Source organism: Engystomops pustulosus, chromosome 4 (genome assembly GCF_040894005.1).
Source record: "Engystomops pustulosus chromosome 4, aEngPut4.maternal, whole genome shotgun sequence".
Classification (NCBI taxonomy): Eukaryota; Metazoa; Chordata; class Amphibia; order Anura; family Leptodactylidae; genus Engystomops; species Engystomops pustulosus.
The window spans coordinates 85,091,940-85,117,167 of NC_092414.1; positions in this window are offsets into that span (position 1 = coordinate 85,091,940).

Below are 25,228 nucleotides of genomic sequence, written 5' to 3' on the forward strand. Positions count from 1 at the left end.
GCACTGAAAACCCGCTCGGACAAGACGCTAGCGGCAGGGCAGGCAAGAACCTCCAAGGCGTACAGCGCCAGTTCGTGCCACATGTCCAGCTTTGAAACCCAGTAGTTGTAGGGAGCTGTGTGATCATTTAGGACGATGGTATGGTCAGCTACGTACTCCCTCACCATTTTTCTGTAAAGATCAGCCCTACTCTGCCGAGACTGGGGACAGGTGACAGTGTCTTGCTGGGGTGACATAAAGCTGGCAAAAGCCTTGTAAAGCGTACCCTTGCCAGTGCTGGACAAGCTGCCTGCTCGCCTACTCTCCCTCGCTACTTGTCCCGCAGAACTACGCACTCTGCCGCTAGCGCTGTCAGAAGGGAAATACTGTTTCAGCTTGTGCACCAGGGCCTGCTGGTATTCATGCATTCTCACACTCCTTTCCTCTCCAGGGATGAGAGTGGAAAGATTTTGCTTGTACCGTGGGTCCAGGAGAGTGAACACCCAGTAATCGGTGCTGGAATAAATTCTTTGAACGCGAGGGTCACGGGATAGGCAGCCTAGCATGAAATCTGCCATATGCGCCAGAGTACCAACGCGTAAGAATTCACTCCCCTCACTGGCCTGACTGTCCATTTCCTCCTCCTCCAACTCCTCCAACTCCTCTTCTTCTGCCCATACACGCTGAACAGTGAAGGACTCAACAATGGTCCCCTCTTGTGTCTCGCCAACATTCTCCTCCTCTTCCTCCTCATCCTCCTCCACCTCCACCTCCTCCGATATGCGCTGAGAAACAGACCTAAAGGTGCTTTGGCTATCAACAAGGGAATCTTCTTCCCCCGTCTCTTGTGACGAGCGCAAAGCTTCCGACTTCATGCTGATCAGAGATTTTTTCAACAGGCCAAGCAGCGGGATGGTGAGGCTGATGATGGCGGCATCGCCACTGACCATCTGTGTTGACTCCTCAAAGTTACTCAGCACCTGACAGATATCAGACATCCACGTCCACTCCTCATTGTAGACTTGAGGAAGCTGACTGACCTGACTACCAGTTCTGGTGGAAGTTGACATCTGGCAGTCTACAATCGCTCGGCGCTGCTGGTAAACTCTGGATAACATGGTCAGTGTTGAATTCCACCTCGTGGGCACGTCGCACAACAGTCGGTGAGCGGGCAGTTGGAGGCGGCGCTGCGCTGCCCTGAGAGTGGCAGCATCTGTGCTGGACTTCCTGAAATGCGCACAGATGCGGCGCACCTTCGTGAGCAAATCAGACAGATTGGGGTATGTCTTGAGGAAACGCTGAACTATGAGATTTAACACATGGGCCAGGCATGGCACATGTGTCAGTCTGCCGAGTTGCAGAGCCGCCACCAGGTTACGGCCGTTGTCACACACAACCATGCCTGGCTTCAGGTTCAGCGGTGCCAGCCACAGATCAGTCTGCGCCGTGATGCCCTGTAATAGTTCTTGGGCGGTGTGCCTTTTATCGCCTAGGCTCAGCAGTTTGAGCACCGCCTGCTGTCGCTTAGCGACGGCACTGCTGCTGTGCCTAGAGCTACCGACTGATGGCGCCATGGCCACGGATGGTAATTCGGAGGAGGAGGAGGTATACTAGGCCTTTGAGACCTGGACCGAGGTAGGCCCCGCAATTCTCTGCGTCGGGAGTATATGACCAGCCCCAGGGTCAGACTCGGTCCCAGCCTGCACCAAGTTAAGTGTAGTAGCGTTCTTATAAGTTTGGGATATGGCGGGTGAGGGGAATGTAAACAGATGCGCAAGAAGCGCATGATGCGCATGGAGCTGGTGCTCCGCTGCCAGGTGAGCTTTCGCCAATCCAAGCCCCTGTCTCTAGGCTACTCCCCAAACAGCACTTCTAAGAACCTTTTGTATAAGATCAAGTGTAGTAGCGTTCTTATAAGTTTAGGATATGGCGGGTGAGGGGAATGTAAACAGATGCGCAAGAAGCGCTGAAATAATATTGGTAAATGATAAAAGTTTGCCAGTATATTTTGTGGATAACACAGCAGGGTGGCGACAAAGTTAACAACTTTGATGTGGAATCCATGAAAACAACCCAAATTTCTGCCTGACACACCTCGTTTGATAAGGGGACGATGTATGGAGGCAGCTATATGGACGACTTTTGGAGGTAGCAATGGAGACAACGTGTGGAGGCTGCTATGGAGACAATTTAATTTGGATAGTGCCTATATGTGGCAGTCCAAAAAAGTTTTCAAACCAGAGGAGCAGGTAGGTGGCCCTCCAGAAAAATGAAATAGATTGAGTGCCTGTATGTGGCAGTCCAAAAAAGTTTTCAAACCAGAGGAGCAGGTAGGTGGCCCTCCAGAAAAATGAAATAGATTGAGTGCCTGTATGTGGCAGTCCAAAAAAGTTTTCAAACCAGAGGAGCAGGTAGGTGGCCCTCCAGAAAAATTTAATAGATTGAGTGCCTGTATGTGGCAGTCCAAAAAACTTTTCAAACCAGAGGAGCAGGTAGGTGGCCCTCCAGTAAAATGGAATAGATTGAGTGCCTGTATGTGGCAGTCCAAAAAAGTTTTCAAACCAGAGGAGCAGGTAGGTGGCCCTCCAGAAAAATGGAATAGATTGAGTGCCTGTATGTGGCAGTCCAAAAAAGTTTTCAAACCAGAGGAGCAGGTAGGTGGCCCTCCAGAAAAATTGAATAGATTGAGTGCCTGTATGTGGCACTCCCAAAAATTGTTTAAAACAGAGGACCGGGTCGGTGGCCCTCCAGAAAAATTTAATGCATAAAGTACTATAGCTAGAGCCAGTGGGCCCTGTCAAAAAATAGCCAGTTTCCTCTGCTTTACTGTACAAAGAGGAGGAGAAGGAGGAAAATGAGGAGGAGTGGATAAATTATTCAGGTTGAGCTTCCTTCACCTGGTGGAGATTGGAAATTATGAGAAATCCAGGCTTTATTCATCTTAATAAGCGTCAGCCTGTCAGCGCTGTCAGTCGACAGGCGTGTACGCTTATCGGTGATGATGCCACCAGCTGCACTGAAAACCCGCTCGGACAAGACGCTAGCGGCAGGGCAGGCAAGAACCTCCAAGGCGTACAGCGCCAGTTCGTGCCACATGTCCAGCTTTGAAACCCAGTAGTTGTAGGGAGCTGTGTGATCATTTAGGACGATGGTATGGTCAGCTACGTACTCCCTCACCATTTTTCTGTAAAGATCAGCCCTACTCTGCCGAGACTGGGGACAGGTGACAGTGTCTTGCTGGGGTGACATAAAGCTGGCAAAAGCCTTGTAAAGCGTACCCTTGCCAGTGCTGGACAAGCTGCCTGCTCGCCTACTCTCCCTCGCTACTTGTCCCGCAGAACTACGCACTCTGCCGCTAGCGCTGTCAGAAGGGAAATACTGTTTCAGCTTGTGCACCAGGGCCTGCTGGTATTCATGCATTCTCACACTCCTTTCCTCTCCAGGGATGAGAGTGGAAAGATTTTGCTTGTACCGTGGGTCCAGGAGAGTGAACACCCAGTAATCGGTGCTGGAATAAATTCTTTGAACGCGAGGGTCACGGGATAGGCAGCCTAGCATGAAATCTGCCATATGCGCCAGAGTACCAACGCGTAAGAATTCACTCCCCTCACTGGCCTGACTGTCCATTTCCTCCTCCTCCAACTCCTCCAACTCCTCTTCTTCTGCCCATACACGCTGAACAGTGAAGGACTCAACAATGGTCCCCTCTTGTGTCTCGCCAACATTCTCCTCCTCTTCCTCCTCATCCTCCTCCACCTCCTCCGATATGCGCTGAGAAACAGACCTAAGGGTGCTTTGGCTATCAACAAGGGAATCTTCTTCCCCCGTCTCTTGTGACGAGCGCAAAGCTTCCGACTTCATGCTGATCAGAGATTTTTTCAACAGGCCAAGCAGCGGGATGGTGAGGCTGATGATGGCGGCATCGCCACTGACCATCTGTGTTGACTCCTCAAAGTTACTCAGCACCTGACAGATATCAGACATCCACGTCCACTCCTCATTGTAGACTTGAGGAAGCTGACTGACCTGACTACCAGTTCTGGTGGAAGTTGACATCTGGCAGTCTACAATCGCTCGGCGCTGCTGGTAAACTCTGGATAACATGGTCAGTGTTGAATTCCACCTCGTGGGCACGTCGCACAACAGTCGGTGAGCGGGCAGTTGGAGGCGGCGCTGCGCTGCCCTGAGAGTGGCAGCATCTGTGCTGGACTTCCTGAAATGCGCACAGATGCGGCGCACCTTCGTGAGCAAATCAGACAGATTGGGGTATGTCTTGAGGAAACGCTGAACTATGAGATTTAACACATGGGCCAGGCATGGCACATGTGTCAGTCTGCCGAGTTGCAGAGCCGCCACCAGGTTACGGCCGTTGTCACACACAACCATGCCTGGCTTCAGGTTCAGCGGTGCCAGCCACAGATCAGTCTGCGCCGTGATGCCCTGTAATAGTTCTTGGGCGGTGTGCCTTTTATCGCCTAGGCTCAGCAGTTTGAGCACCGCCTGCTGTCGCTTAGCGACGGCACTGCTGCTGTGCCTAGAGCTACCGACTGATGGCGCCATGCCCACGGATGGTAGTTCGGAGGAGGAGGTGGAGGAGGGGTGGGTGGAGGAGGAGGCATAGTAGGCCTGAAACACCTGGACCGAGGTAGGCCCCGCAATCCTTGGCGTCGACAGTATATGACCAGCCGCAGGGTCAGACTCGGTCCCAGCCTCCACCAAGTTAACCCAATGTACCGTCAGCGATATATAGTGGCCCTGCCCGGCAGCACTCGTCCACGTGTCCGTGGTCAGGTGGACCTTGTCAGAAACGGCGTTGGTCAGGGCACGGATGATGTTGTCTGACACGTGCTGGTGCAGGGCTGGGACGGCACATCGGGAAAAGTAGTGGCGGCTGGGGACCGAATACCGAGGGGCGGCCGCCGCCATGAGGTTGCGAAAGGCCTCGGTCTCTACTAGCCTATAGGGCAGCATCTCCAGGCTGAGCAATCTGGAGATGTGGACATTAAGGGCTTGGGCGTGCGGGTGGGTTGCACTATATTTGCGTTTCCGCTCCAGCGCCTGGGGTATGGAGAGCTGAACGCTGGTGAATGCTGTGGAGGATCGTGGAGGCGACTATGGGGTTTTTGTGGCAGGGTCCTGGGCAGGGGGCTGACTATCAGCTGACACAGGGGAAGGAGCAGTGGTGTGCACGGCCGGAGGTGAACGGGCTTGTTGCCACTGAGTGGGGTGTTTAGCATTCATATGCCTGCGCATACTGGTGGTAGTTAAGCTATTAGTGGTGGAACCCCTGCTGATCCTGGTTTGGCAAATGTTGCACACCACAGTCCGTCGGTCATCCGGTGTTTCCTTAAAGAACCTCCAGACTTCTGAAAATCTAGCCCTCGCCGCAGAAGCCCTCGCCACGGGAGCTTCACTAGTTGACACATTTGGCACTGATGCACCAGGTCTGGCCCTGCCTCTCCGTCTGGCCCCACCACTGCCTCTTCCAACCTGTTCTGGTCGAGGACTCTCCTCCGTCTCAGAAGCACTGTGTTCACCCGGCCTATCAACCCAGCTTGGGTCTGTCACCTCATCATCCTCCGATCCCTCAGTCTGCTCCCCCCTCGGACTTCCTGCCCTGACAACAACTTCCCCACTGTCTGACAACCGTGTCTCCTCATCGTCAGACACCTCTTTACACACTTCTTCCACTACGTCAAGAAGGTCATCATCACCCACAGACTGCGACTGGTGGAAAACCTGGGCATCGGAAAATTGCTCAGCAGCAACCGGACAAGTGGTTTGTGACTGTGGGAAGGGTCCAGAAAACAGTTCCTCAGAGTATGCCGGTTCAAATGCCAAATTTTCCTGGGAGGGGGCAGACTGGGGGGGAGGAGGCTGAGGTGCAGGAGCTGGAGGAGTGCCGATTTCGGTGAGTTCTGGCCTCAACAGTGCTCTACCACGAGTCCCAGTAACTTCAGACATGAACCTAGGGAGTGTAGCTCTGCGGCGTTCCCCTGCTCCCTCATAAGCAGGTGGTGTCTCACCCCGCCCAGGACCACGGCCTCTGACCCCTGCAGTAGTTGGAGGCCCACGTCCACGCCCTCGTCCTCTACCCCTAACCCTCGGGTTAAACATTTTGAAAATGAGAGTTATAACTTGAATTTTTTTTTTAACTTTTTTTTGTTTTTTTTGTTTTTTTTTGTGTTTTTTAGTTTTTAAAACCAAACGATGCTATCCTATTGCTATGGCTATTTTCTAGCCAAGTATGAAAGCACACTGCTATGCCAGATGAGATGACGCTGAGTTATGAAAAAAATAAACGTAAAATAAAAAAGTAAATGGCAGACTGTGCCTAATTGAAATACAACCCCGGGCCCTAATAAATTTTCCCACTTCGGTCTTTGCGATGGATATGTGCGTCACTAAGCGCAAAACACAGCGGTCGCAAGTCTCACTCCAAATTGCTCACAATTTGCTAGTAGATGCACTGCAGCAAGTACAGCCACCAGCAGATCAACCAGAAATCAAATATATATAACGCTACTGTAGGCGTAAGTAAGCCGTTTGGATTCTCCTATGGCTATTTTCTAGCCAAGTATGAAAGCACACTACTATGCCAGATGAGATGACGCTGAGTTATGAAAAAAATAAACGTAAAATAAAAAAGGAAATGGCAGACTGTGCCTAATTGAAATCCAACCCCGGGCCCTAATAAATTTTCCAACTTCGGTTTTTGCGATGGATATGTGCGTCACTAAGCGCAAAACACAGTGGTCGCAAGTCTCACTACAAATTGCTCACAATTTGCTATTAGATGCACTGCAGCAAGTACAGCCACCAGCAGATCAACCAGAAATCAAATATATGTAACGCTACTGTAGGCGTAAGTAAGCCGTTTGGATTCTCCTATGGCTATTTTCTAGCCAAGTATGAAAGCACACTACTATGCAAGATGAGATGACGCTGAGTTATGAAAAAAATAAACGTAAAATAAAAAAGGAAATGGCAGACTGTGCCTAATTGAAATACAACCCCGGGCCCTAATAAATTTTCCCACTTCGGTCTTTGCGATGGATATGTGCGTCACTAAGCGCAAAACACAGCGGTCGCAAGTCTCACTACAAATTGCTCACAATTTGCTAGTAGATGCACTGCAGCAAGTACAGCCACCAGCAGATCAACCAGAAATCAAATATATATAACGCTACTGTAGGCGTAAGTAAGCCGTTTGCATTCTCCTATGGCTATTTTCTAGCCAAGTATGAAAGCACACTACTATGCCAGATGAGATGACGCTGAGTTATGAAAAAAATAAACGTAAAATAAAAAAGGAAATGGCAGACTGTGCCTAATTGAAATACAACCCCGGGCCCTAATAAATTTTCCCACTTCGGTCTTTGCGATGGATATGTGCGTCACTAAGCGCAAAACACAGCGGTCGCAAGTCTCACTCCAAATTGCTCACAATTTGCTAGTAGATGCACTGCAGCAAGTACAGCCACCAGCAGATCAACCAGACATCAAATATATATAACGCTACTGTAGGCGTAAGTAAGCCGTTTGGATTCTCCTATGGCTATTTTCTAGCCAAGTATGAAAGCACACTACTATGCCAGATGAGATGACGCTGAGTTATGAAAAAAATAAACGTAAAATAAAAAAGGAAATGGCAGACTGTGCCTAATTGAAATACAACCCCGGGCCCTAATAAATTTTCCCACTTCGGTCTTTGCAATGGATATGTGCGTCACTAAGCGCAAAACACAGCGGTCGCAAGTCTCACTCCAAATTGCTCACAATTTGCTAGTAGATGCACTGCAGCAAGTACAGCCACCAGCAGATCAACCAGAAATTAAATATATATAACGCTACTGTAGGCGTAAGTAAGCCGTTTGGATTCTCCTATGGCTATTTTCTAGCCAAGTATGAAAGCACACTACTATGCAAGATGAGATGACGCTGAGTTATTAAAAAAATAAACGTAAAATAAAAAGAAACTGGCAGACTGTGCCTAATTGAAATCAAACCCCTAATAAATTTTCCCACTTTGGTGTTTGAGGTGGATATGTGTGTCACTAAGAGCTAAACACAACGGTAGCAAGTCCCCCTGCAAATTCCTCACAATATGGTACTAGCTGCACTACTAGTGCCAGCAAGCCCAGCCACAAGCAAATAAAAAAAAAAAGTATAACGTTATTGTAGCCCTAAGAAGGGCTGTTGGGTTCTTGTTGAATCACTCCTGCCTAACACTATTCTAATAGAACACCCTAACGCTTTCCCTGACCAGCAGCAGCTCTCTCCCTAGCGGCATCCAGACAGAGAATGATCCGAGCAGCGCGGGCAGCGGCTGGTCTATCCCAGGGTCACCTGATCTGGCCAGCCAACCACTGCTATCTACGTGTAAGGGTACCACGTCATGCTGGGTGGAGTGCAGAGTCTCCTGGCTTGTGATTGGCTCTGTTTCTGGCCGCCAAAAAGCAAAGAGCTGCCATTTTCTCGAGCGGGCGAAGTATTCGTCCGAGCAACGAGCAGTTACGAGTACGCTAATGCTCGATCGAGCATCAAGCTCGGACAAGTATGTTCGCTCATCTCTACCTATCAATCCAAGGGGCTAAAGTTGCAATATACCCGGACTTTTCTAAGGACACCCTCCAGAAGAGGAAAAGTTTTCTGGAGGTGAAAAAAAGGTTGAGAGATAAGGGAATTATCTATTCATTAATGTTTCCGGCCAAATTAAAAATTATTTTTCAAGGTCAGTCCCAGAGTTTTAGTACGCCAGAACAAGCCTCAGACTGGTTAGATCTTAAGGGACTATGAATATGGGTATTTAGGCCATTATATGTTGTTACAGGTCAGCAACGGGGGGGGGGGGTGGGGGTGAGGGGGTGGGGGAAAGTGGCTGAAGCAGGAAGAGTTGTACTATGGTAGAACAGGTGGTGGGATTTGGGGGGGGAGGGAGGATCCGATGCTGGGGATGTTGTTTGGTCGTAGCGTGTTTTTTTTTTTTGTATGTCTGTCCATTGTTCTTTTTCCCCTGTCTTTCGCGCAGATATAACATATGGGTACTAGGTTTATATCATGGAACATAAGAGGTTTAAAAGATCGCCTGAAACGCTGCATTATTTTTGACTATATTGTTAAACAACTACCAGCAATTGTTATACTATTGGAGACACATCTCGATAAGGAATCTTTGGCTCTTGTAGAAAGGAGGTGGGCCAGTCAGGCGTACAATTCAGTTTGTTCATCATTTTCTAGAGGAGTCTCTATTCTGGTGCATAGATCAGTTGGCTTCCAAGTATTGGAAGCAAGGTGTGATCCAGACGGAAGATATGTATTCTTGTTAGGTATACTAGATGGCATTAAATGTGTTGTGGCAGGAGTCTATATACCTCCCCCCTTCAGATATGATGTCCTGATAAGTCTACTGCGGTTTATGGAAAAGGTGGGTGACTGCCCGGTTCTGGTTCTTGGTGACTTTAATGCTGTAATGTCGGACAAGAAAGATTGTATAGGGAAAAAAAATCCGGCAAGAATAGAGAGGGGAGACACCCCCTTCGCTAGGTTTTGCCAGGAAGTGGGTTGGAGAGATGTGTGGAGATCTTTAAAGGGGGAACAATCGATATTTTCATGTTACAATCGCTCCCATAATACCTTTTCCCGGATTGACTTAGCGTTGGCTAATGATCTTGCCATCGATTGGGTGGGGAAAATTCGGTATGATAACCGTTCCATCTCCGATCACTCCCCGTTGGTCCTTGAGTTGTCCGGATCTGGGAAACCTGCTCTTAGGTTTTTGAAGCTCAACGCGCATTGGTTAGTGCTATTGACAGATGAGGATAAAATCAAGGAAGAGATATGTAGATTTATTGTGATGAATAGAACCGTGGCTAACCTTGGGTTAATGTGGGATGCTTTGAAATCCTTTCTTAGAGGGATATTAAATTCAGAAATCATATACCTGCGTAAGCAATGGGCCAGAAAGGAGAGGCTATTAAAAAAGGAGGTAAAAGAAAAAGAGAGGGCCTTTCTAGAGTGTGGTTCAAAAGAGCGGCACGACAGCTTTATTAGGGCACAAGAGGAATATAATAGACTAATGGCAGATAAGGCGACGCAGAAATTATTTTTTCTGGATCAGAGGGCACATTGTGAGAGTGGGGTACCCTCAAAGGGGCTTTTGCAGAAAGTTAAAAAACAACAGGAGGAAAATAGAATAACAGCCATTAAAAATAATTTTGGGGACATAACTACTAATGCCGAGGAGATTAGAGATACTTTTTTCAAGGTATTTACTCCTCAGATTTGGAGGCGTCAATAGGGGACATGAGACACTTTTTAGATAATATTCAATTCCCTTCTCTCTCGAGGGAAAGGGCAGACGCGCTATCGCGCCCTATAACGAGTGTAGAGCTTGAGGAGTCCCTTGCATCCTCCAGACGTAATTCCGCCCCGGGACTGGATGGGCTGCCTCTAGAAATCTATAGTAGATTTGGTTCTATTCTTCTACCTCTTATGGTGGAGATCTGGGAATTTGCGCAAAGGGAGGGTAGGTTGCCTGATTCGTGGTATGAGGCAAGTGTAGTCCTGATTCAAAAAAAAAACAAAGACCCATTGGAAGCGGAATCTTATAGACCGATTTCGCTTATTAATGCAGATGCCAAGCTGGTGGCCAAATTAATGTCAAATAGATTAAAAGAGTATGCGCCAGTACTTATACATGAAGACCAATGTGGCTTTCTGACCGGTCGTCAGAGTAAGACCAATATAAGACGGCTCTTTGCGGGTCTACAGCTGGGCCAGGGTGGGTCGCGCTCCATCCTGTCACTGGATGCCTCTAAGGCCTTTGATAGGGTGGAGTGGGACTTCCTCTGGGAGGTCCTGCATAGATTTGGGTTGGGTCGCCCGTTTGTGGATTGGATTAGACTTTTTTATAGGTCCCCGAGGGTCTGTATTAGGGTCAATAGCGACTTCTCCCCCTTTTTTACACTGTCTAGGGGTACTAGGCAGGGATGCCCCCTGTCCCCGTTGTTATTTGCGTTCTTTATAGAACCTCTGGCAATAAAACTTAGGGCAGACAGGGAGATAGAGGGGGGAGGACTAGCTGGGTCCGAGGATAAGATAATGTTATATGCTGATGATGTCCTCCTATTTCTCAAAGACTCCGAAATATCGGCCCCAAAAGCATTGAAGGTCATTCAGGAATATGGCAGATTTTCAGGCTTTCAGATAAATACCCATAAGTCGATTTTGGTCCCTTTGGATGATGACCCTCATCCTAATTATTTGCAGTTTGAACTGAAGGTTTCTTCTTCATGTGACTATCTCGGTTTAAAGATCACGGCCAAGGTTGACGATTATATTACTTTGAATCTTGCCCCCTTATTAACAAAAATAAAAAATAAGGTGAATACATGGAATACGCTGCCACTAAATCGTGCAGAGAGAGTTATACTTATAAAGAGTGTATTGCTACCTCAAATACTATATGTATTATCTAACTCTCCTTGTTGGATAGGTAAGAGATGGTTTGGGTTTATTCGCGCGATTATAAACAAACTACTTTGGGGGAGAAAAAGGGTGCGCATTAAACAAGAAACTTTAATGCTTAATAAGGAAAGGGGCGGTCTTTCGCTCCCATCCTTTTATCATTATTTTTTGGCGGCACAGACCCAGTTTATCTTGGAAAATAGACAGTCTAACATATTTCAGGCGATTACTTTGCGGTTGGAGCAAAGATTTGATTCAATTTTGGCTCTATTGGAGTCAGGCCAATTGAAGGGCCTCAATGTTAAAAGATTTCCTCTGGCGCGGTTACTGGAGTATACCTGGAGAGATCTTAGGAGTTTATTTGGCATTAAGGGAGGCTTTAAATTTACTCCCCTGTGGGGTAATCTTAACTTTTTGGAGCTAGCTAAAATAGAAGACGTCAGGTTTTGGGAAAGAAAGGGGATTAAGTCTTTGAAGCAGTTGGAGGAAGGTGGGACATTGCCCTCCTTTCAGGATTGGTGCCTTAGGGATATTTTGGAGGAAAGGGACTTTTTTAGGTATTGTCAAATTGCGCACGCATATAGGAAAGAATTACACCACGATAGGTTCACGATACACTTAGGGGGTAAATTTACGGAATTATTAGATTTAGATGTATCACGACTTAATTTATCTAGTATTTATCATCTACTTAGGTCTACTATAGACCAGAAGTTTAGTCATGTTACTCAATTGAAATGGTCAAACCAGGTCGGTTTTATCACTGTGGCACAATGGCGAGATATTTATAAGAGTGTGGTCAGATCAACGATTAATTTAAATCACAGATGTACACAACTACACATATTATATAGAATTTATTTTTCACCATGTTTAATGTTTAAAATCGGTTTAAGTGAAAATTCTAATTGCAGGAGGTGTAAAAGTTCTCAAGCCGATATCCTACATGTTCTATGGGACTGTCCGAAGATCAACTCTTATTGGGAGGAGATATTCATGAGATTAGAGGACCAGCTTCAATGCTCGTTCCCGCGTGTCGCCACCTTTGGGGTCTTGGGCTTGCTCCCGATACCCTTAGATGATAGATCAAAAAGTGACTTGGCCTTGAAGACTATCTTCCTCGCAAGACTAGTATTAGTTAAACATTGGTTAGATGATAAGTCCCCAACAGTGAATGAATGGAGTAATTTAGTTAATCGTATAAAATCGTACGAATGTGCCTACGAGAAACGCTATAGGAAGGGCAGCAGACTTAAGGATATCTGGAATCAGTGGAGTTTATAGAGGTTTCCTCTGTACTCCACTGTTTATCTATTGTGCCCACTCAGGGTCTCCAGCATCGGTAGAGGGTGGGGAGGGAGGGGGGGTTTGGGGGGATTATGTATATTGATATCAGGACATTTTTTGGAGATAGGTTGGTGGCTCTTAATAAAAGGGAGCTTGTGTATATGATGTTATTTACAATACGACATGTAATGATCTAATGTATTATGGATTTGGTTTGATACTGCAAAAGATGTCATGTAACATATTTTGGATAACTGATAATAAAAAAAAAAAAAAAAAAAAAAAAAAAAAAAGATAGATAAGATAATTAGAGATGAGCGAACATGCTCGTCCGAGCTTGATGCTCGGTCGAGCATTAGGGTACTCGAAACTGCTCGTTACTCGGACGAATACTTCGCCCGCTCGAGAAAATGGCAGCTCCCGCCGTTTTGCTTTTTGGCGGCCAGAAACAGAGCCAATCACAAGCCAGGAGACTCTGCACTCCACCCAGCATGACGTGGTACCCTTACACGTCGATAGCAGTGGTTGGCTGGCCAGATCAGGTGACCCTGGGATAGACTAGCCGCTGGCCGCGCTGCTCGGATCATTCTGTCTCTGGATGCCGCTAGGGAGAGAGCTGCTGCTGCTCAGGGAAAGCGTTAGGGTGTTCTATTAGCTTACTGTTAGGCAGGAGTGATTCTCAAAGAACCCAACAGCCCTTCTTAGGGCTACAATAACGTTCTACTTTTTTAATTTTAATTTGCATCTTTTACCATTTTGTGAGGAATTAGCAGGGGGACTTGCTACCGTTGTGTTTAGCTCTTAGTGGCACACATATCCATAGCAAAGACCGAAGTGGGAAAATTCAGTAGGGGTTGGATTTCTATTAGGCAATAACTCAGTGTCATCTCATCTGGCATAGTAGTGTGCTTCCTTTGATACTTGGCTAGAAAATAGCCATAGGAGAATACAAACAGCTTCTTGAAGCCTACAGTAGCGTTCTATATATTTGATTTCTGGTTGATCTGCTGGTGGCTGTAGTTTCTGCAGTGCATGTACTTGCCAATTCTGAGCAATTTGTAGTGAGACTTGCGACCGCTGTGTTCTGCGCTTAGTGGCGCACATATCCATAGCAAAGGCTGAAGTGGCAAAATTCAGTAGGGGTTGGATTTCTATTAGGCAATAACTCAGTGTCATCTCATCTGGCATAGTACTGTGCTTCCTTTGATACTTGGCTAGAAAATAGCCATAGGAGAATACAAACAGCTTCTTGAAGCCTACAGTAGCGTTCTATATATTTGATTTCTGGTTGATCTGCTGGTGGCTGTAGTTTCTGCAGTGCATGTACTTGCCAATTCTGAGCAATTTGTAGTGAGACTTGCGACCGCTGTGTTCTGCGCTTAGTGGCGCACATATCCATAGCAAAGGCTGAAGTGGCAAAATTAAGTAGGGGTTGGATTTCTATTAGGCAATAACTCAGTGTCATCTCATCTGGCATAGTACTGTGCTTCCTTTGATACTTGGCTAGAAAATAGCCATAGGAGAATACAAACAGCTTCTTGAAGCCTACAGTAGCGTTCTATATATTTGATTTCTGGTTGATCTGCTGGTGGCTGTAGTTTCTGCAGTGCATGTACTTGCCAATTCTGAGCAATTTGTAGTGAGACTTGCGACCGCTGTGTTCTGCGCTTAGTGGCGCACATATCCATAGCAAAGGCCGAAGTGGCAAAATTCAGTAGGGGTTGGATTTCTATTAGGCAATAACTCAGTGTCATCTCATCTGGCATAGTACTGTGCTTCCTTTGATACTTGGCTAGAAAATAGCCATAGGAGAATACAAACAGCTTCTTGAAGCCTACAGTAGCGTTCTATATATTTGATTTCTGGTTGATCTGCTGGTGGCTGTAGTTTCTGCAGTGCATGTACTTGCCAATTCTGAGCAATTTGTAGTGAGACTTGCGACCGCTGTGTTCTGCGCTTAGTGGCGCACATATCCATAGCAAAGGCTGAAGTGGCAAAATTAAGTAGGGGTTGGATTTCTATTAGGCAATAACTCAGTGTCATCTCATCTGGCATAGTACTGTGCTTCCTTTGATACTTGGCTAGAAAATAGCCATAGGAGAATACAAACAGCTTCTTGAAGCCTACAGTAGCGTTCTATATATTTGATTTCTGGTTGATCTGCTGGTGGCTGTAGTTTCTGCAGTGCATGTACTTGCCAATTCTGAGCAATTTGTAGTGAGACTTGCGACCGCTGTGTTCTGCGCTTAGTGGCGCACATATCCATAGCAAAGGCCGAAGTGGCAAAATTCAGTAGGGGTTGGATTTCTATTAGGCAATAACTCAGTGTCATCTCATCCGGCATAGTACTGTGCTTCCTTTGATACTTGGCTAGAAAATAGCCATAGGAGAATACAAACAGCTTCTTGATCTTGAAGCCTACAGTAGCGTTCTATATATTTGATTTCTGGTTGATCTGCTGGTGGCTGTAGTTTCTGCAGTGCATGTACTTGCCAATTCTGAGCAATTTGTAGTGGGACTTGCGACCGCTGTGTTCTGCGCTTAGTGGCGCACATATCCATAGCAAAGGCCGAAGTGGCAAAATTCAGTAGGGGTTGGATTTCTATTAGGCAATAACTCAGTGTCATCTCATCCGGCATAGTACTGTGCTTCCTTTGATACTTGGCTAGAAAATAGCCATAGGAGAATACAAACAGCTTCTTGATCTTGAAGCCTACAGTAGCGTTCTATATATTTGATTTCTGGTTGATCTGCTGGTGGCTGTAGTTTCTGCAGTGCATGTACTTGCCAATTCTGAGCAATTTGTAGTGGGACTTGCGACCGCTGTGTTCTGCGCTTAGTGGCGCACATATCCATAGCAAAGGCCGAAGTGGCAAAATTCAGTAGGGGTTGGATTTCTATTAGGCAATAACTCAGTGTCATCTCATCTGGCATAGTACTGTGCTTCCTTTGATACTTGGCTAGAAAATAGCCATAGCAATAGGATAGCATTGTTTGGTTTTAAAAACTCAAAAAAAAACAAAAAACACAAAAAAAAAAAAAAAAACACAAAAAAAAACAAAAAAAAGTAAAAAAAAAAATAAAGTTATAACTCTCATTTTAAAAATGTTTAACCCGAGGGCTAGGGGTAGAGGACGAGGGCGGGGACGTGGGCGTCCAACTACTGCAGGGGTCAGAGGCCGTGGTCCTGGGCGGGGTGAGACACCACCTGCTGATGAGGGAGCAGGGGAACGCCGCAGAGCTACACTCCCTAGGTTCATGTCTGAAGTTACTGGGACTCGTGGTAGAGCACTGTTGAGGCCAGAACAGTGCGAACAGGTGATGTCGTGGATTGCTGACAATGCTTCGAGCAATTTGTCCACCACCAGTCAGTCTTCCACGCAGTCCACCCATGTCACCGAAATCGCCACTCCTCCAGCTCCTGCACCTCAGCCTCCTCCCCCCCAGTCTGCCCCCTCCCAGGAAAATTTGGCATTTGAACCGGCATACTCTGAGGAACTGTTTTCTGGACCCTTCCCACAGTCACAAACCACTTGTCCGGTTGCTGCTGAGCAATTTTCCGATGCCCAGGTTTTCCACCAGTCACAGTCTGTGGGTGATGATGACCTTCTTGACGTAGTGGAAGTGTGTAAAGAGGTGTCCGACGATGAGGAGACACGGTTGTCAGACAGTGGGGAAGTTGTTGTCAGGGCAGGAAGTCCGAGGGGGGAGCAGACTGAGGGATCGGAGGATGATGAGGTGACAGACCCAAGCTGGGTTGAGAGGCCGGGTGAACACAGTGCTTCTGAGACGGAGGAGAGTCCTCGACCTGAACAGGTTGGAAGAGGCAGTGGTGGGGCCAGACGGAGAGGCAGGGCCAGAGCTGGTGCATCAGCGCCACTGTCAACTAGTGAAGCTCCCGTGGTGAGGGCTCTTGCGGCGAGGGCTAGATCTTCAGAAGTGTGGAGGTTCTTTAAGGAAACACCGGATGACCGACGAACTGTGGTGTGCAACATTTGCCAAACCAGGCTCAGCAGGGGTTCCACCACTACTAGCTTAACTACCACCAGTATGCGCAGGCATATGAATGCTAAGCACCCCACTCAGTGGCAACAAGCCCGTTCACCTCCGGCCGTGCACACCACTGCTCCTTCCCCTGTGTCAGCTGCTAGTCAGCCCCCTGCCCAGGACCCTGCCACAAAAACCCCATCGTCGCCTCCACGATCCTCCACAGCATCCACCAGCGTTCAGCTCTCCATACCCCAGACGCTGGAGCGGAAACGCAAATATAGTGCAACCCACCCGCACGCCCAAGCCCTTAATGTGCACATCTCCAGATTGCTTAGCCTGGAGATGCTGCCCTATAGGCTAGTAGAGACCGAGGCCTTTCGCAACCTCATGGCGGCGGCCGCCCCTCGGTATTCGGTCCCCAGCCGCCACTACTTTTCCCGATGTGCCGTCCCAGCCCTGCACCAGCACGTGTCAGACAACATCATCCGTGCCCTGACCAACGCCGTTTCTGACAAGGTCCACCTGACCACGGACACGTGGACGAGTGCTGCCGGGCAGGGCCACTATATATCGCTGACGGCACATTGGGTTAACTTGGTGGAGGCTGGGACCGAGTCTGACCCTGGGGCTGCTCATATACTGCCGACGCCGAGGATTGCGGGGCCTACCTCGGTCCAGGTGTTTCAGGCCTACTATGCCTCCTCCTCCTCCCACCCCTCCTCCACCTCCTCCTCCGAACTACCATCCGTGGGCACGGCGCCATCAGTCGGTAGCTCTAGGCACAGCAGCAGTGCCGTCGCTAAGCGACAGCAGGCGGTGCTCAAACTGCTGAGCCTAGGCGACAAAAGGCACACCGCCCAAGAGCTATTACAGGGCATCACGGCGCAGACTGATCTGTGGCTGGCACCGCTGAACCTCAAGCCGGGAATGGTTGTGTGTGACAACGGCCGTAACCTGGTGGCGGCTCTGCAACTCGGCAGACTGACACATGTGCCATGCCTGGCCCATGTGTTAAATCTGATAGTGCAGCGTTTCCTCAAGACATACCCCAATCTGTCTGATTTGCTCACGAAGGTGCGCCGCATCTGTGCGCATTTCAGGAAGTCCAGCCCAGATGCTGCCACTCTCAGGGCAGCGCAGCGCCGCCTCCAACTGCCCGCTCACCGACTGTTGTGCGACGTGCCCACGAGGTGGAATTCAACACTGACCATGTTATCCAGAGTTTACCAGCAGCGCAGAGCGATTGTAGACTGCCAGATGTCAACTTCCACCAGAACTGGTAGTCAGGTCAGTCAGCTTCCTCAAGTCTACAATGAGGAGTGGACGTGGATGTCTGATATCTGTCAGGTGCTGAGTAACTTTGAGGAGTCAACACAGATGGTCAGTGGCGATGCCGCCATCATCAGCCTCACCATCCCGCTGCTTGGCCTGTTGAAAAACTCTCTGGTCAGCATGAAGTCGGAAGCTTTGCGCTCGTCACAAGAGACGGGGGAAGAATATTCCCTTGTTGATAGCCAAAGCACCCTGAGGTCTGTTTCTCAGCGCATATCGGAGGAGGTGGAGGTGGAGGAGGATGTGGAGGAAGAGGAGGAGAATGTTGGCGAGACACAAGAGGGGACCATTGTTGAGTCCTTCACTGTTCAGCGTGTATGGGCAGAAGAAGAGGAGTTGGAGGAGTTGGAGGAGGAGGAAATGGACAGTCAGGCCAGTGAGGGGAGTGAATTCTTACGCGTTGGTACTCTGGCGCATATGGCAGATTTCATGCTAGGCTGCCTATCCCGTGACCCTCGCGTTCAAAGAATTTATTCCAGCACCGATTACTGGGTGTTCACTCTCCTGGACCCACGGTACAAGCAAAATCTTCCCACTCTCATCCCTGGAGAGGAAAGGAGTGTGAGAATGCATGAATACCAGCAGGCCCTGGTGCACAAGCTGAAACAGTATTTCCCTTCTGACAGCGCTAGCGGCAGAGTGCGTAGTTCTGCGGGACAAGTAGCGAGGGAGAGTAGGCGAGCAGGCAGCTTGTCCAGCACTGGCAAGGGTACGCTTTACAAGGCTTTTGCCAGCTTTATGTCACCCCAGCAAGACACTGTCACCTGTCCCCAGTCTCGGCAGAGTAGGGCTGATCTTTACAGAAAGATGGTGAGGGAGTACGTAGCTGACCATACCATCGTCCTAAATGATCACACAGCTCCCTACAACTACTGGGTTTCAAAGCTGGACATGTGGCACGAACTGGCGCTCTACGCCTTGGAGGTTCTTGCCTGCCCTGCCGCTAGCGTCTTGTCCGAGCGGGTTTTCAGTGCAGCTGGTGGCATCATCACCGATAAGCGTACACGCCTGTCGACTGACAGCGCTGACAGGCTGACGCTTATTAAAATGAATAAAGGCTGGATTTCTCAGAATTTCCAATCTCCACCAGGTGAAGGAAGCTCAACCTGAATAATTGATCCACTCCTCCTCCTCCTCCTCATTTTCCTCCTTCTCCTCCTCTTTGTACAGTAAAGCAGAGGAAACTGGCTATTTTTTGACAGGGCCCACTGGCTCTTGCTATAGTACTTCATGCATTTAATTTTTCTGGAGGGCCACCTACCCGGTCCTCTGTTTGAAACAATTTTTGTGAGTGCCACATACAGGCACTCAATCTATTCCATTTTACTGCAGGGCCACCTACCTGCTCCTCTGGTTTGAACAATTTTTGGGACTGCCACATACAGGCACTCAATCTATTCCATTTTACTGGAGGGCCACCTACCTGCTCCTCTGGTTTGAAACATTTTTGGGACTGCCACATACAGGCACTCAATCTATTCCATTTTACTGCAGGGCCACCTACCTGCTCCTCTGGTTTGAACAATTTTTGGGACTGCCACATACAGGCACTCAATCTATTCCATTTTACTGGAGGGCCACCTACCTGCTCCTCTGGTTTGAACAATTTTTGGGACTGCCACATACAGGCACTCAATCTATTCCATTTTACTGGAGGGCCACCTACCTGCTCCTCTGGTTTGAAACATTTTTGGGACTGCCACATACAGGCACTCAATCTATCCCATTTTACTGGAGGGCCACCTACCTGCTCCTCTGGTTTGAAACATTTTTGGGACTGCCACATACAGGCACTCAATCTATTCCATTTTACTGCAGGGCCACCTACCTGCACCTCTGGTTTGAACAATTTTTGGGACTGCCACATACAGGCACTCAATCTATTCCATTTTACTGCAGGGCCACCTACCTGCTCCTCTGGTTTGAACAATTTTTGGGACTGCCACATACAGGCACTCAATCTATTCCATTTTACTGGAGGGCCACCTACCTGCTCCTCTGGTTTGAAACATTTTTGGGACTGCCACATACAGGCACTCAATCTATCCCATTTTACTGGAGGGCCACCTACCTGCTCCTCTGGTTTGAAAAATGTTTGGGACTGCCACATACAGGCACTATCCAAATTAAATTGTCTCCATAGCAGCCTCCACACGTTGTCTCCATTGCTACCTCCAAAAGTCGTCCATATAGCTGCCTCCATACATCGTCCCTTTATCAAACGAGGTGTGTCAGGCAGAAATTTGGGTTGTTTTCATGGATTCCACATCAAAGTTGTTAACTTTGTCGCCACCCTGCTGTGTTATCCACAAAATATACTGGCAAACTTTTACCATTTAGGGATATTATTTCAGCGCTTCTTGCGCATCTGTTTACATTCCCCTCACCCGGCATATCCTAAACTTATAAGAACGCTACTACACTTGATCTTATACAAAAGGTTCTTAGAAGTGCTGTTTGGGGAGTAGCCTAGAGACAGGGGCTTGGATTGGCGAAAGCTCGCCTGGCAGCGGAACGCCAGCTCCATGCGCATCATGCGCTTCTTGCGCATCTGTTTACATTCCCCTCACCCGCCATATCCCAAACTTATGAGAACGCTACTACACTTAACTTGGTGCAGGCTGGGACCGAGTCTGACCCTGGGGCTGGTCATATACTGCCGACGCAGAGAATTGCGGGGCCTACCTCGGTCCAGGTCTCAAAGGCCTACTATACCTCCTCCCGCCCCTCCTCCACCTCCTCCTCCTCCGAATTACCATCCGTGGGCATGGCGCCATCAGTCGGTAGCTCTAGGCACAGCAGCAGTGCCGTCGCTAAGCGACAGCAGGCGGTGCTGAAACTGCTGAGCCTAGGCGATAAAAGGCACACCGCCCAAGAGCTATTACAGGGCATTCCACATCAAAGTTGTTAACTTTGTCGCCACCCTGCTGTGTAATCCCCAAAATATACTTGCAAACTTTTACCATTTAGGGATATTATTTCAGCGCTTCTTGCGCATCTGTTTACATTCCCCTCACCCGCCATATCCTAAACTTATAAGAACGCTACTACACTTGATCTTATACAAAAGGTTCTTAGAAGTGCTGTTTGGGGAGTAGCCTAGAGACAGGGGCTTGGATTGGCGAAAGCTCGCCTGGCAGCGGAGCGCCAGCTCCATGCCAAGATCCAACTAACATAGTTTTAACTGCAGCACCTTTAATCTACTACTAGTTCACTGCCTCCATACATCGTCCCCTTATCAAACGAGCTGTGTCAGGCAGAATTTTGGGTTGTTTTCATGGCTTCCATGTTAACTTTGTCGCCACCCTGCTGTGTAATCCACAAAATATACTGGCAAACTTTTATCATGTACCGATATTATTTGAGCGCTTCTTGCTCACCTCCTTTGGTTCCTCTCTGCCACCCATTGGTTTGAAGCCTGAGTCCATTTAGGGTATGTCGCCATGACACTCTCTAGCCTGCTGCCGCTGCCTCTGCATGCCGTCCCCTATAGTGTCAGGGTCAATTATTGGATGTTTTAGATGCTATCTAGCTTCATTCTGTCACTCTGTCATGGCCATGCTGTTGCCCATAATTTTGGCATAATGGTGCGATTATGCAGCCTCAGAGGCATCCATGCATGCTGCCCCTGCTGTTTCCTGTCCATTTCCGTGGTGTTTCCATCCTTTTCTGAGGTTCCCAGGTGTTTGGCCAAGCTTCCCTGTGCAGAGCCTTGGTCCCCTTGAAAAATGCTCGAGTCTCCCATTGACTTCAATGGGGTTCGTTATTCGAGACGAGCACTCGAGCATCGGGAAAAGTTCGTCTCGAATAACGAGTACCCGAGCATTTTAGTGTTCGCTCATCTCTAAAGATAATCCTTCATTTGTCCCACAGTGGGGAAATTCACAATGTTACAGCAGCAGAGAGAATACAAAGAGTGCAGTACAAACAATGACAGCAATAATATTAGTGATAACAACAAAAAGAAAAAGGGGGATTAAAAGACAAGAAAAAAAAATGCCAGTTGTTATAGAGATGTGTCTGCTACTAGAACTCTGTGTGGCATTGACCTGGTGTCTAATCTGAGCTGCTGTTAACTTGCAATTTCTGAGGCTGGTGACTCGGATGAATTTATCCTCTGCAGCAGAGGTGACTCTTGGTCTTCCTTTCCTGGGGCGGTTCTTTGTGAGCCAGTTTCTTTGTAGCACTTGATGGTTTTTGCAACAGCACTTGTGGACCCAATATTTGGACTGACTGACCTTAATTTCTTAAAGAGGACCTGCCACCCAAAATAATCATTCAAGGAGCTGCTTACTAAAGTAATAGCAGTGTTAAATCGCTAGCCTTATTGGAACATACCAATAAGCTAGCAAACACTGCAATACAGTGCCAAAGCCAGACCAAGCTTACAGTGTTTTGGCATATTAATAAGGGGTTGGTCCAAGGCTCTCTCCCCTCTCCACAGCTTCTGCCCCAGACTGCCACTCCCATACCATATGCCGGCGGTGACTGCCAGGCTTCATGCGGCAGTCACCCCCTTCTCGGACCAACCCCCTCATGAATACGCCAGGAAGCTTACAGTGGTCCAGCTTTTGGAGGAGATCGGTATGTTCCGATAAAGCTAGCGATTTAGCACTGTTTTTTACTGGGGTAGGGCTAAGCAGCTCTTTGATTGATTATTTCAGTGACTGATCCTCTTTAAAGTAATGATGGCCACTCATTTTTCTTTAATTAGCTGCTTTTTCTAGTATAGTACAAACAGTCTATTCAGTAGGACTATCCGCTGTGTATCTACCTGACTTCTGCACAACATAACTGATGGTCCCAACCCCATTTATAAGGCAAGAAATCTCACTTATTCAACCTGGAAGGGCACACCTGTGATGTGAAAACCATTTCTGATGACTACCTCTTGAAGCTCATCAAGAGAACGTCAAGAGCGTGCAAAGCATTAATCAAAGCAAAAGGTGGCTACTTTGAAGAACCTAGAATATAAGACATATTTTCAGTTGTTTCACACTGATAGGGAATAGGGAAGATCTTGTACCTCACTATTCTGTGCAGGAGACATCTAAATATACATCCAGCTCTGCTACATTCACTATTACATGACCTCCTCCTTTTTGAGCAGGGAGCAGCAGCTCCTCCCCTCCCATGAATCCTTAGTTTGTTTACACTTTGTTTCTCTGACAGATTCCAGGACTTATCAGCACACGGAGAGGAGGCAGTCATTGCAGCACTAAAGTAATCTGAGGGGTATAGCAAGAAAACTACTGCTGATAGGTAAAAAAAAAAAAGCAATAGGCAAAGTTGTTTTACATCCCAAGAGCTATTGATTTGTGGAAAACAAAAATCCTTCACAGTTACTCTTTAAACTAGCTTTGATAGACAAATGTATTCTGCTAGTCTGTTTGCTATTTTGTCTGGATGTCAGGGGACCAGTCCAATCTCATTCTGTTGCTAGCCTTTTGATCTTCCTTTTGCCTTTTCTCCCATATTTGCACTACCTTCAACATTTTTTCCTGTTATTGTCTCTGTGTTTTCCTTTGGGGAAGGAAGGGAACATTGACTTGCGTTTTTACGGCGGATTACCCAAATTTTTCCGATATGCTCCGATTTTCCCTGAATTGCCCCGGGATTTTGGCGCACGCGATCGGATTGTGGCGCATCGGTGCCGGCGTGCACGAAAACCCGAAGGATTCTGAGAAACTGCCGCATTTTTAAAAAAAAAGTGTCGCTGGACATTCGCTTTCCTGCACCCAGCAACGGATCGTGAACTCTGGCGGACCTCGGCAGACTTCAGCGCAGAAACAACACCTGGTGGACGTTGGAGGAACTGTCTAAGTGAATCGCCGGAATACCCGAATCCACTGCGCCCCTGGATCGCGAATGGACCGGGTAAGTAAATCTGCCTCATTATGACATCATAGACGCTTAGAGAAAGTGGAGGGAGAGGTATTTATGCATCACTCTAAAAATCAATTATATGTACATCTTAAAGAAGCATATTCAGTTGATTATTTGCAGAGGTGTCAAAGCTGGTGCTGCTACCCATCCTGGGGTCCCACAATCTGTCTGATGTGAATTATTCTTCTCACCTCATGCCACCTCAAGCTTTAAAAGAGGCTAATACTGAAGCAAAAACAAGGCATGTATTCAGAGATTGGGCTCTAATTAACACATTAAAAGAATAGTAGAAACAGGAAAAATTAATGGAATTGAATTTTTGTAATTGCCTTTTTTTACCACAGACAATCCTAACTGATTTATAAATAATTTTAGTGTCCAATGCTCATGCTTTCTTTTAACAACATGAAATAACTGTTTTCTATTGTGTCATACATTCATCTGTCTTGGGAATTCCTCTTTTTATCTCTGCAGGGAACAGCTAGCATAATTAGCATATAAATAAGCTGGATAAGTCTGTGGTACTTTTAAAGCTTGAAATATATTCCCTCTGGGAATTGGGAGAAGAACGATGTACAAAATAATTCACCCTGCCACTAATATTACTGTTCGTACTTTGTGTTTCAATTATCCTCTCATGCTGATTATGTATTCTGTTAATTTCTTTAATTTAAAGGAACATAGAGGGTTTAATAACTCCATTTGTTTCACAATGTTTTAGAAATTGTTTAGGACATTTAGGACTTGTTGTTTTTTTCAGTAGATATAAGTATTCGCTTAATTTCCTTTTAGCAGAAAATAAAATTTTTCTCCAAGCATGTACCGTATATACTCGTGTATAAACCGAGTTTTTCAGCACAAAGAATGTGCTGAAAAACCTCACTTTGGCTTATGTAAGAGTCAATTAAAAAAAATTAAAATACTCACCCTCCGATGCCCGGATCCTTGGCGCGGCTCCTGATCCTTGGCATGGCTCCCGGCGGCTCTTCTTCTCTCTTCTTTCTTCTCTATTTCTTCTCTTTTTTCTCTAGCCGGTAGAGTGACATCCATGCGATCTGCCCAGCCGGCGCACACTATGATGCGGCGTTGTCGCCGCTGATGACGTCATCAATGGCGACACCGCCGCATCATAGTAAGTGCTGGCTGTCAGATCGTATGGACGTGACTCTGCCAGCTATTACAGCAAAGAGAAGAAAGAAGAAGAGCTGCGCCGAGCATCAGTGAGTAACGCCGGTGGGTGAATACTCTGGCTGGCTGTATACTACATGGAGCTGGCTGTATACTA